General features: G+C 40.4%; 1 protein-coding gene across 2 annotated transcripts in view; it reads right to left on the bottom strand.

Moving 5' to 3' along the window:
• Nucleotides 1-11,252, bottom strand: part of GPR174 (G protein-coupled receptor 174) — a 178,922-nt gene extending 167,670 nt beyond the window's left edge. For both annotated transcript variants that reach the window (XM_069212571.1, XM_069212572.1), the window contains exon 1: nt 11,088-11,252. The gene's annotated coding sequence lies outside the window, so the exon portion shown is untranslated. The remainder of the gene's footprint in view (nt 1-11,087) is intronic.
• Between the last annotated feature and the right edge of the window lie 2,391 nt (nt 11,253-13,643).

Below are 13,643 nucleotides of genomic sequence, written 5' to 3'. Positions count from 1 at the left end.
GAGAAAGATAGTGTGAATTTACAGAACATTTGCTCACATTTTGGCTTCTGCAACACTTTCCGTCACCTCTATGGGTAAATCATGAGAAAACTGTTTTCTCTAAAACATGATTCATAATATCCCAGCAGGGTAAAATCACCTTAGAACTCACCAAAATTCTTAAAGATAGTATGGTACCATCAACAAATGATTTATGTTTTAACTAACATGTGTTCTTTATATGTTCTCCTTATTGTGACCCTCAAAACCTCACATTCACTAAAATGCATTTCAATGGGGTGCTATCATATAGCTGCCAGCATATATATAGCTGCCAGCACTTCCTGGTTGAAGTGCTCTTAGTCAATCAGATCTCACCAAGAGATCTGTGCTTAGGCTTCGCCCCGATCTACAAATTTGGATTTCCTTTAATTTCTCCTATGCTATTGAACGGATTCATATCCAAAAAAAAATCCACTGTCCGTAGAACAAAATTTAGTGTTCTGCCAAATTTGGTGTAAATCTGTCCAGCGGTTCGGCCTGTAGTCGTGTTCAAAACTCCTATGGAATTTCACATGGAAAACACACTTTTTTGACCCTTTGTTTTTCTCAGTCCCCGCTTGATGGATCATCCCTAGACTTTCCATGCACAACAAGAATCACCAGCACACTTCTTTTTAGAAACTTTTGTGAAGCTTTGTTAAACAACCTCAAAGACATAGCTAAATCAAAATGCTTTTACTATGGAAATATAGCCCTAACTATAACTACCTACTGGCAACCGCCAGTAGGATATATATATACATATATATGTGTGTGTGTGTGTATATATATATATATGTATATATATTATTATTATATATATATATATATATATAATATATATACATATATATATAAATATATATATATTATTTGGGGGGAAACCCTCCTTTTTTAAATAAATTAAGTGATTTTGTTATGGGGAAAACCACCCCAAACCTCCCTTTAATATTCACCCATACCACCCTATGCCCCTAACCACCCCTAAACCCTAAGACATACTTTTACCACCATATGCCTCTACCCATCTCTAAACCCTAAAATATCTTTAGAACCCAATACCCTTATCCACCCCTAAACAACCCAATACCCTTACCTACCCCTAAACCCTAAAAATACAAAAATACCCTTACCATCCCATACCCTTACCCACCACTAAACACTAAAAGAAAACATGCCACCCTATCCCCTACCCACGCCTAAACCCTAAAAATACCACTACAACCCAATATCATAACCCACCTCTAAACCCTAAAATGCCCTTACCACCGTACACCCCTACCAACACCATAATCCTACAAAATCCATATGCACTTACCTACCCCTAAACCCTCAATAACCCTTACCACTTAATACCCCTACTGAACCCTTAACCTTAAAAACACCCTTACAACCCAATAGTGTAACACACCCCTAAACTCTAATAAAAGATGTATCACCCTACACCCACCTGTGAGTCCATATATATGTGTGTGTGTGTGTGTGTGTGTGTGCGTATCTATATCTATATCTATATTTCTAGTTATATCTATGTCCATATCTATATTTATATCTATAAATTCACTGAAAAAGGTTACAGGGACATTACAGTTTGCATCAGATTTTACACATACAAAACCATAGACATTCTGCAGTTATAGTTACCTGAACTAACTTTAACTTACCCCCAGCAATACCCTGCTGATGACGTAACATATTACATCACTCATGACATGGTCAGTGACATCACTGATGATATCTCCAAAGACATTGCTGATGACATCACTGATGACACCAACCAGCAAAGAAAACTTTAATATACTTCATACCATTTTAAGAATAACAATAAGACATGTGAGAGACGTGCAGCACAGAGCTCACTGTAACCTTATCAACTACTCACTTATCACCTAAGAGACAGTTCTCAGCAGATAGTCCAGTCTCTTCTGAACCACTACTCTAAACACTAATGACCAAAGTAAAACATCTAACTGTATAAGCTAGTCTATTGCAAACCACAAAAATGCTATTTGTGAACCTGGAAAGAGGTTTAAAGGAAAGGTCAGACTTACACAAATCACTACAACATAGAACCACTAGAGAGGTTTTAGCGTACAGCCCACTGTGTCACAAACCACTAGTAAAATTATTCCTTATCCTGAAGAAAGGTGTGGACACAGAAGTGAGTCTGTGCCATCGCTAGAGGCACCACTGAGCCATCACTAGAGGAAGGTCTTAACAAACAGATATGCCATTTTCTAGGCACTCTTTCTTGCACTGCCCACCCAGTTTCCTTTGCCTCCTCAGTGTGTTGCTTACCTGTGCTCTTGTCCTCTGTGTGCTGTACCAGCTCCTATTAGATGCCCAATCTGTTCACACTGGAAAGGGGTTGGTAAAGCTGTGCCATAGAAGGGTGCCCATCACTAGCATAGCATGAACCAAGGTCTGTTATTAGGGAACCCATGTGAGGGAGGTGATTATAATGAGTTAACCCCAAAGGCAGGCTATTACCAGCAGCCATGCCCCTGCCTGCTTCTATTAAGTAAATATCCCCCTTGTAAAATTAGGCTGAGCAGGAAATCTACAATGGAATCACACATTCCAAAAAGGCATCTGCTTGGAAAAAAACATTTTTATCATTTAAACACTACATTCGTAAAACCCCATTTCACCAAGCTCCCACCAAAGAAAGGGCTCTACGAGGTGCACATGTTTGCCAATATCTTACTTTACGCATCCCACCACTTCAGACGCCCAAATCCTTCCCTCATCTCCCAGAGTAAATCAGCCCCCAAGAATATTTGGCTCTTTAGTGCTTAATGCCCCAGATAATGAGACACTACCTAGTTGGACTAAGAGGCTGTAAGGGCTGCCGTGAGTGAGGCTTTGTGTCTCCTCCTACTAGGTGTGGGAGGCAGGCAGGGGGAGAACAGAGGGATGAGACGGCACAAGGAGGATTGGTGCAGCAGAAGCCTCTAGTCCCCGCAAAATGGGAAAAGGGAGCCCATCCAACATCCTACCCAAGTGCTCTTAGAGGGGGAGTGGGTTAAGAACCCTTTGGAGCCCCCTAAAATAGCTGAGTGTTTGTCTCTCAGAAGGACGTTGAACAGCCTGGTGGACTGTGAGGACTGTGATGGGGGCCCAACCAGGGTAAGTGATGTCAGTTGCCAGCGACAGGGGGTCAAAATCAACAGAGAAAGAGGGTGGTATCCCCATATACAGAGAAGAGACAGGGAGAGGGTCAGCACTTGGAAACAGGTAACCCATCTGCAGGTGATATGAGGGGGTGCAACCAGTGTTTATTTGAACATGGACGTGGCTTTCATTCTCCCCAGTTTTCCCATAGAATGGTAAAAGACCTTTGTTCCACACCCTCCCAGCCCCCTCTCCCCACAGCCCCCTACTTCTTCTACCTGTAATTACATCATAAATCAAAAATTGCAATCAAATTCTGCAGAGCAGCTCTGATCTGCACCAATGCACAATTCCGAGCAGACCTGCCTTACACGTACCTGCTCCGCTCCCTGTCAGAAACTTTCTGGAGAAAGGGGGACTGTACACCAGAGAAGATTGCATACCCCATTATACCCGATAAAAGCACCTCAGTGTGTCCTCAGCAGTGCAACCTGTGCTTGGGTGGACCAAGGCACAGTCTAAATGTGTGTGACACGATGAGGGCTTCTGAGTGCACCACTGCCAAAGCTAGAACTCAACCCCCACCAGCTGCCACAGTCAGCTGCATTTCAGGAAGATGATGGTGCTCTTCATGGGGGACTTGTCAACAGCAGCTAGGTGCTTGTTTTGACAGCAGGTTCCTTTTTGGCCTCGTATAACAGCTGTCTTAGAAGGATGACTGACCTTTTCATTGCACAACTGGACTCTGGGGGATGGGGTCACCGGGGCCAAAATCAGCCTGGGGAGAGGGGCCACGCATGCCCCCTACCCCATTATTATTATTAATCCACCCCCAGAATCTGGCCCATCTGATTGGAATATACAAAACAAGCACAGGCACCTGCCCCTGTTTTTTTTTCAATGTTACCATGGATTCACAGATCCTCTGTAAAATTGTGTCAAAATTGAACAAAAATTTTGTTTTGCTCCAATGGAGTCCCTGTGGGATACCCCCACCAGGCCTAGGGGGTCTGGATATTCCTACCCTGTCCCCTTCCTTTTTTTGGACGAGTCAGAGTCCTAAGATGGCTGCCAACTTCCTGGTTGAAGTGTTGGCTGCCAATCAGAGCTCAATATAGGATCTGTTGGATTCATGGAGGATCCACATCCCTAGATATCTATATTTTGTCTCCTTTACTATCTCTAAAACTACTCGATGGATGTATGCCAAATCATTAAAAAAATCATGCTTTCTAAACCAAGATCTAGCTTTCTGCCAAATTTGTTGTGATTCTGTCGAGCAGTTCGGGCTGTAGTTGTGTCTAAAATCCCTATGGGAAACTTTATGGGGGAAAAAGCGTTTTGGGACTTCCCCCCTTTTCCTCTGCCCCCGCTTGACAAAAAAAACGAAACAAAAAAAATTTAAAAGACAGAAGCTGAAGTGAGTAGCAAACTAGTTTAGTTTGTGTGTGAAGATTTGTTAAATGGTGCCAAAGTTATTAGCAAAACAAAACATTCAAAACATTCTCTAACAATATATATATATATATACACACACACACACATATATACATATATATATATATATATAAACACATACGTATATATTCAAATATACTCGGCTTTGTGAGCTTTTTGGAGTTCGAAGTGGAGCAGCGTCAAGTGGGTGAGCCTGTTGTAATAATCTTTGGTCATTTCGCACTTTGTATTGCAGGAATGCCGAAAGTCAGCTGCTTTTTTCTGCTTTTTTGAATGATATTGGGGGTTTTTAGTGGCCCGCATTAGTTTGACAACTTAATTCTTGATTCCAAGTATATAAGTGGAGTCAGATCACAGCAGAGGCGTCACCGTTTCAATATTAACGATGGGACATGTCCTTTTGATAACTCTTAATGTATATTTGCATATTGTTATATATGAATAGGGGAAATTCCTTTCTTTTCTTTCCCTCTTTATTTTTTGGAGCATTTTGACTGGTACATATATTTTTTTTCTAGTGAGAGTTTTTTTTCTTAGACCTACATGATGACTGATACTCGTCAGAAGCGTTTGGAAGCTGCGAAAGAGTTATTTGATGAGAGTGCTGACATTACTGGAAGTGGTTCAATGGTCTCGACTACAGGGAGTGAGCCCCTTGCTAAAACAATTAAACAACAATTGACTTCTTATGAAAAGTTAATGAATAAGGAGCTAAGTAAAAGCTGGGAAGTAATCTACCTTGAGAATTATCTTGAAGTTGGTAGGGTTCCCAGAGGCCTCAGGATATTGATTACTCCGACTTATCAAAATCCGAATCCTAATTTGTTAGAGGAATGGTCAAAATTAATGGCTGAGACTTGTAAATCCATGTTGAAGCTACTGGTCAAATATGCTTCCATGGATTTGGAACAAGTGACTGAAGAAATGATTAAAATGAGGGAACTTCTGGATAAACATCCAGAACAGGAACTTATAAAGGACTTTTTATCTTTGATGGATAAGAGGTTGGAAAAATATGAAGAGGAGATTAAACAGAGGAAGAAAAGGAAGTTTTTGGGAGATAAGCAAGATTATGCCCAAGGGAGAATTTTGACCTTTGGTCGGAGATATGATGAGGCTATTAAACAATATAAAACATTTGGCACCTTGAGGAAACAGGAACTGGCTACAACGGAATCCAGTTCGGATAATTATTCCTCTGACTATGATGAGACTGAGATATTACCTGGTAAAAACTCTGTTCCCTTTACCTCACTGGAAGAATATCGTTTTTTACAAGGAAATCAGACTGGTCAGGCTGACTATTAAGACGAGGAGAAGAAGACAGTGTAAGAGAAGAAGGACACGTAGGGGGAAATGGAAGTGCAAAAGGAGTAACCACACATGGCAGATTCATGAGGCAAACAAAGAAGAAATGATAGGGGAAGTTTCCCCAACTGTTATTAATTTGTCACAACATCAATTAACTCCAGCTGAGTGTTCTCTTCTGGAATTGGGCCTGTCTTTTTGCCCCACTGCTGATTTTAACTTTTGTCAGACAAGGATTGACTTATTTTTGTTTGTTTGTAAATTGAAATTGAGGAAATTGTTCTTACAGCAAGAGGATAAGAAAAGTCTTTTAGATTCAAATATCACTTCATCCACTACTATTGCTGTTACCCCAGAATTAACACTAAGCGATGTTGATGGCCTTATGGCTTTAGCGAGTTTGGCAGAAATGGATGTCTCTGGTATGAGTGAACATGAATTGCTTGAGTCTATGGATGTAGAATTGGGTAGACCTGAGTTTACACATTTTAAGACGAAATCCAGGTTTAATCCGTCTACTACACATGATTTGATTGATACCTTTCATGAAGTTGTCATTCAAGATTTATTTCAAATGTGGCAGATTATTAAGAGGAAGAATAGTGAGTCCAATCTCAATTATGAGCAAAGAACGGCATTGAAAAGTTTGATTGACGATCATAATGTTGTAATTAAACCCTCAGATAAAGGGGGTAATGTTGTTCTTTGGGATGGGAATAAGTATTGTAGTGAAGCGGAAACACAACTCAAGAATAGGAGGGATTATGAGGTTACAACCATGCTCAATTACAATCACTCAATTGACCAATATCATAATACGTTGTTCGATTGGAGAGAACGAGGATTGCTCAATACTGATGAGTATTTGTTTCTTTTGGACAAAAAACCAACAGCACCATGTTTTTACATGTTACCAAAGATCCATAAGGATTCTCTTCATCCTCCTGGGCGACCCATAATTTCTGCGAATGGTAGTTTGTTGGAACGAACATCCATCTATTTAGATTTTTTTTCTCCTACCCTATGTGTTAGCCTTACCTTCCTATTGTAGGGATACCATGGATTTCATCTCTAAAATTGAAGGTATTCCTTGGGAGCCACATTTTTTGTTGGTTTCCTTGGATGTAGAATCCTTATATACTTGTATCCGGCATGACTTGGGGATTCAAGCATGTAGATATTTTTTTCGTGATAGACCACTTCGTAAATATGACCATTCTATGATGCTGTTGGAGATGTTGGATTGTTGCTTGAATAACAATTTCTTTCTTACTTGGTATCGGCAGTTGGTCAGAACTGCGATGGGAAGTTGCTTTGCCCCGAGTTATGCTGGTATTTTCATGGGTTGGTTGGAGGCCACTTGGGTTTGGATTGAGGAAAATGAGAAATGGACCAGGTATATATCCATGTGGACACAATACATTGATGATCTTTTCTTGATTTGGGAGGGTCCCCGTCAGGACCTGGAAGAATGTTTGGATCATATTTCCCAAAATACCTTGAAGTTAAGATTCACTCGGAAAATACATCAAACTAGGCTGGAGTTTCTGGATGTTCTGGTGGAGGTAGTGGATAATAAATTACAGACAAGGTTATACCACAAAGATACAGCGGGTAATAGTATTTTGCATGCAACTAGCCACCATCCCACTAGTCTTAAGGACAGTATCCCTTACTGTGAATTACTTAGAGTTAGGAGGAATTGTAGCAGGAGAGTAGGGTGATTAGGAGATTACGAGCGAGAGGCTATTCCAATAGGATATTACGTATTGCTAGCAAGAAGGTTACGAACATCAATAGGCAAACATTATTGGTGAAGACTGAAAAGAAATATAATTAAATTCCTGAAATGAGGATGATCACAACTTATAATGTGGCCAGTCCTACAGTTAGGAGGATAGTTATGAAACATTCGCATTTGGTGAAATGTGATCCTATTATTGGTAAAACTCTGTCTCCTAGTCCTCAATTTAAGTATCGCAAGGCTAAATCCTTGCAGGATATTTTAGTCCATAGCCACCTTCGACAATATAACAATACAAACCGTGGTTGGTTTAACCAACAGAAGGGTTTTTATAAATGTGGTAGATGTAAAGCATGTAAAAATAGTAGAAATGTTAAGACTTTCAAGACAGCTTGTGGAGAGGTCAGAACAATTTCCAAAGTTATTTCATGTGGTTCCGATAACTGTATTTATGTATTACAATGCCCTTGTGGCCTTCAGTATGTTGGTAGCACCATTGGCCCGGTTAAAAATAGGATTTTAGAACATTACAGGGCAATTATGATACTTCTTATCCTGTGGCGAGACATTGGTCTAGGATGCATAATAGAGATGCTGATTGTTTAGATTATTTTGGAATTGATAGGATTGAAAGAAATGTACGGGGTGGAGACAGAGAGAGACTTCTCAGGATCAGGAAATCAGAATATATCATTCTTCTCGGGACAAAGACCCCGGGGGGGGCCAATGAGGATGAGGAAGATGAAGACACTTTGGTTTTGAGACGCGTTGCCTTTGAGTCAGTTTGCTTCCTTATCGACAACATATATTTTTGCAAAGAAAAAAAATATTTTTGAGGAGTGGACATGTCGAGTGCGATTTTTTTCTGCTTTTTTTAAATAGTGCAGACATTTTTTTTTCTCTATTCAAATATATATATATACATATATATATATATATATATATATATATATATATATATATATATATATATATATTGGATATATAGATATGGATGTATGTATATAGAATTCACTGGAAAAAAACAAAGGTTACAGGCTCGTTATAGTTAGGTTGACATTTTACCCATACAAAACCATAGAAATTCATCAGTTATAGTTATATGCATGTTAAGAATCTATAACTAATGGCCTAAAGTTACTGAATAGTACAAGTTATAGTTTCTTCAGATACATTTAACTATAATTGCTGAATTTCTATGGTTTTGTGGGGGGTAAAATGTCAACTTAACTATAACGCCCCTGTAACCTTTGTTTTTTTTAGTAAATTTCTATGCTTTTTTAATGTAAAGTAATTTATAAGTGCCGTACATTAATACAGCCTCCGCCGGAACACAGACTTTGGACGTGAACAGTGGGGGTATAGTGTGTGATTTTTTTTTCCCCTTTGGGTTTCAATCCACGGATCCATCGTGGATTTACACTGGGGGTCACGCTGTGCACCCTGGTGGATCTGCAGATTTGCAGAGCAGATCGGCCAAAAAAAATGTTGGGCAATTTTATGCCCATGCGGGTTCCTTTAGACAGCCCTCCATGTGTCCTATGGGGTCAGAATAACTATATTATGATGTGTTTTTATTTCTGTTTTTTCCCTAGGGGCCCAGTCAAGAAACAAAGAGGCAGCAGCAACTTTCCTTTCAGATTATGGACAGCCAATCAGGGCCTTGCCTTTCACTAAATCGATTTGCACCAAATAACAAAAACAGATCTCTCTGTACCAAGATGTAGCTTTCTGCAAATTTGATGTAAATCCATTCACCATATTAGGCTGTAGTCGTATCTAAAAACAGCAAAATACCCATGGAGATTGCATGGGGGAAAAGTGGTTTGTCCCCCCCCCCCCCCTCTTTCTTGTCCTCCACTTGATGGATCATCCCTAAACTTTCCAGGCAGAACTAGGCAAAAACATTTGTGAAGATTTGTCAAATGGTGCCAAAGTTATTAGCAAAACAAAAGTTGTTCCTAACTATAACTACCGACTGGCTATTGCCAGTAGGTAGCATATATATATATGCATACATGGAATGCATGTTTTGAAACTCGGAAATGGGAAGGTATAACTATTTCTAAATTACCAAACCCATTAATGATTTTAAAAAGTTAGTTCTTAGAGTGCTCTAAGAGAAAAGTGTTGTTGTACATAATCTATGCTGAAATAAACCGCACTTCACTTCGTGTTCTTGTTTTGCATCTATTATTTGCTGCTTTAAGTGGTTCCTGTGTTAATGCTCGTCGGTGTGATGCTTACAACCACACGGCAGTTCAGTCAGCCAGTGTCTGCAGACAGGAAACTGGGCTCACTTGAAATGGCTGTTTACAGAGTGCACAAAACATGCTAAATTGCATGTGGACCCCTAACAGATAACTTTACAGGAAAGATACTTAAATAGTATTCGTACTTATGGGAAACGAAGCCTTCTGGGCAGTTGCAGTTCCTCATTCTGAAGACTGCATGTCATTTTCATAAATATATTTCAGCAGCTGTTGGAGTAACACACGTGCTACTCTTCACTTCCTCTTCTCAATCTCTCTCTCATTCGCATTCTCGCTTGACCTCTGCCCCTTGTTCTGTCATTATTATACTGTAGTTCTTCCCTCTCCTTTGTAGTGTGTCCCTTGCCCTTTTCCTGCATTGTACCCATATTGCCCCTCCGGTCAAGTCCTGGATGTTCGAGAGAAAAAAACACCACGGAGCAGCCACCACCTCCAGCGCCTGAGACCCTCACGAGTGATTTGCCTTGCTTTATAAATGTTTGATTGATTTCCCTCTCTCATCCTCGTCCTTTTAACCTCTGAACTCATCAAGTTTCTGTTCGTGGTTCTCCGGTGCCTGTGTTTTGTTACTTTTTTGTTTATTGTTACATCTTTCACTTTTCTTCCTTTCGTTCTCTCTTTCTTGCAATTCTCCTCACGGTCACCCAACAATAAAAACACGTTTTTCTTAGTAACCATCATCATAAATGCTCTGATTTTATTTACCGATACAACAGTGATATAATGTTATCTAGTCTTGGGAACACACTGTGGTTGAATACAGCTCTTATCTTGTCTGCTAACACCATTTCACACAATAACATAACTTCTGTATTGTTTATGTATCTCTTTCGCCAACACGTTTTTCTGAACATATTTTGTCCTCGAGGTAGCTAAATGGACCATTGTCCTGCAAATGTTACGGACTGGGCTTTACAGGACACAGGACAATAGTTACTTTCTATTGGGGTTGACCGTGCAGATATTAAATACATACAGCAGCACAAATAATTTAAAAGAAAACGCAGGGTCCAAAGCAGTATCTTTTGTAAACGCGAATATTTCTGTGCATAAAATAAGGACAGCCCAACGAGAAAGCCACATTAGTTGCAGGCTGCAGCATCCGTTAGTCGAAACGTCTCCAAGCAAACACGTTCAAGGAACTGCCTTTCAACAATGGAAGTTCTTACCTGGTGGTTCGTACTCCACTGGGATTACATCCAAACACGTTTCCTTCACACCCACTTCAGACTCGCGCGTCAATGCCGAACATTCGGGGCACCCTTCCTCAAACGAAGAGAACTGCAGCTCGCTGATTTCCAGGCAACGCCCTCTTGCAGCGCTCTGCAACGAAATGGACCTTGACTGCTGCGCTGAACTGAAAAAATGGCAATGCACATAGCTCGCATTTCCTTTTTCCAGAGCCCTCACTGGTTCAGTCAGAGTTTTTGGTCAACTACGAGTGCCAGATTTAAGCATGAGAAATGGGCGCACGAGAAGATAACAATTCTAACTTTAGAACAATGCCTACTCCCCGTACTTCGCTAAGAAAGGTTATTAGGACTCGGAGATTAGTATCGTGCTTGTGTCGTTTCATGAATTTGTTGCTCGCACTACATTGAATCCTCTCTCGCAGCTAGTCCTGAAAAAGCACCCACCAACGTCTTCCTAAAGCTGCCAGGGCCATAGAAGCACACATTTTTGCCAAGTTTGCAATGACTTGTTACTGCAAGATTTTGTCTCCTTTTCACAAAATTACTGTCACAGTGACAATTTATTTTAACCTTTAACCCCTTCGCTGCCAGGTTTTTTCCCCTCAGGTGCTAGGGCTTTTTTTTTGGCTATTTGGGGCAGTTCGCACTTAGACCCTCATAACTTCTTGTCCACATAAGCTACCCACACCAAATTTGCGTCTTTTTTCCCCCAACATTCTAGGGATCCTAGAGGTACCCAGACTTTGTGGGTTCCTGTGGTGACTGCTTTGTATTACGTCCTCGCGGAGGCATAGAACGGTGTGACATCATTGATATGATGTCACGCTGTTCTGTGTCCTCGATGCGGCAGTTGCTGCTCTCTGTGCCCCTTTTCGGAGACGTGTCTTCGCTGCCTATCTGATGCTAATAAACTAAGAAGAAAGAGTACGTGTCTTCGTGAATTCATTCACCTTCACTTCAGTTCCCTAGAAGGAGATCAAGAAATTAGCCAAAATAAAGTGAAAATTTCGATAAAAAAAAAAAAAAAAAAAAAAAGAGGCTGCAGAAGAAGGCTTATGGTTTTTCCCTTGAGAATCGCATCAACAAAGGGTTTGCAGTCCTAAAATCACCAGCTCCCCAGCTTTCAGGAACAGGCAGACTTTAATCAGAAAACCCAATTTTTCAACACAATTTTGGCATTTTACTGGGACATACCTAATTTTTACTATTTTTTGTGCTTTCAGGCTCTTTCCAGTTATTGACAGAAATGGGTGTGAGACCAATGCTGAATCCCAGAAAGCTAAACTTTCTTAAAAAAAAGACGAAGTTCTGAATTCAGGAAGGGGTAATTTGTGTAGATCCTACAAGGGTTTCCAACAGAAAATTACAGCTGAAATAAAAAAAAAATTAAATTGAGGTAAAAAAACAGCAATTTTTCTCCACTTTTTATTCTATACTTTTTCCTGCGATGTCAGATTTTTGAAAGCAATACACCGTTACGACTGCTTGACTCTTTTGGTTGCGGGTATATATAGGGCTTGTAGGTTCATCAAGAACTCTAGGTACCCAGAGCCAATAAATGAGCTGCACCTTGCAATGGGTTTTCATTCTCTACATGATATACAGCAATTCATTTGCTGAAATATAAAGAGTAAAAAATAGGTATCAAGGAAATCTTTGTATTTCCAAAATGGGCAAAGATAAGGTGTTGAGAAGCAGTGGTTATTTGCACATCTCTGAATTCCGAGGTGCTCATACTAGCGTGTGAATTACAGGGCATTTCTCAAATAGATGTCTTTTTTACACACCCATTTACATTTGGAAGGAAAAAATGTAGAGAAAGACAAGGGGCAATAACACTTGTTTTGCTGTTCTGTGTTCCCCCAAGTCTCCCAATAAAAATTGTACCTCACTTGCGTGGGTAGGCCTAGTGCTCGCGACAGGAAATGCAACATGGACACATCACATTCTCCTAAAGAAAATAGACCTGTTTTTTGCAAAGCTAGCTGTAGATTTTGGGACCTAGCTCAGCTGGCACCTAGGGAAACCTACCAAACCTCCACCAATGTAAAAACTAGACACCTAGGGTAAACCAAGATGGGGTGACTTGTGGGGCTCTCACCGGGTTCTGTTACCCAGAATCCTTTGCAAACCTCAAAACTTGGCAAAAAAACACTTTTTTCTCCAATTTCAGTGACACAAAGTTCTGGAATCTGAGAGGAGCCACAAATTTCCTTCCACCCAGCGTTCTCCCAAGTCTCCTGATAAAATGGTACCTCACTTGTGTAGGTAGGCCTAGCGCCTGTGAAAGCAAATGCCCCAAAACACAACGTGGACACATCACATTCTCCAAAAGAAAACAGACCTGTTTTTTGCAAAGTGCCTAGCAGTGGATTCTGGCCTCTAGCTCAGCCGGCACCAAGGGAAACCTACCAAACCTATGCATATTTGAAAACTAGACACCTAGGGGAATCCAAGATGGGGTGACTTGTGGGGCTCTCACTAGGTTCGGTTACCCAGAATCCTTTACAAACCTCAAAATGTGGCTAAAAA

The sequence above is a fragment of the Pleurodeles waltl genome, chromosome 2_1, assembly GCF_031143425.1.
Source record: "Pleurodeles waltl isolate 20211129_DDA chromosome 2_1, aPleWal1.hap1.20221129, whole genome shotgun sequence".
In the NCBI taxonomy this organism is placed as follows: domain Eukaryota; kingdom Metazoa; phylum Chordata; class Amphibia; order Caudata; family Salamandridae; genus Pleurodeles; species Pleurodeles waltl.
This window is presented reverse-complemented; position numbering and strand designations above follow the sequence as displayed.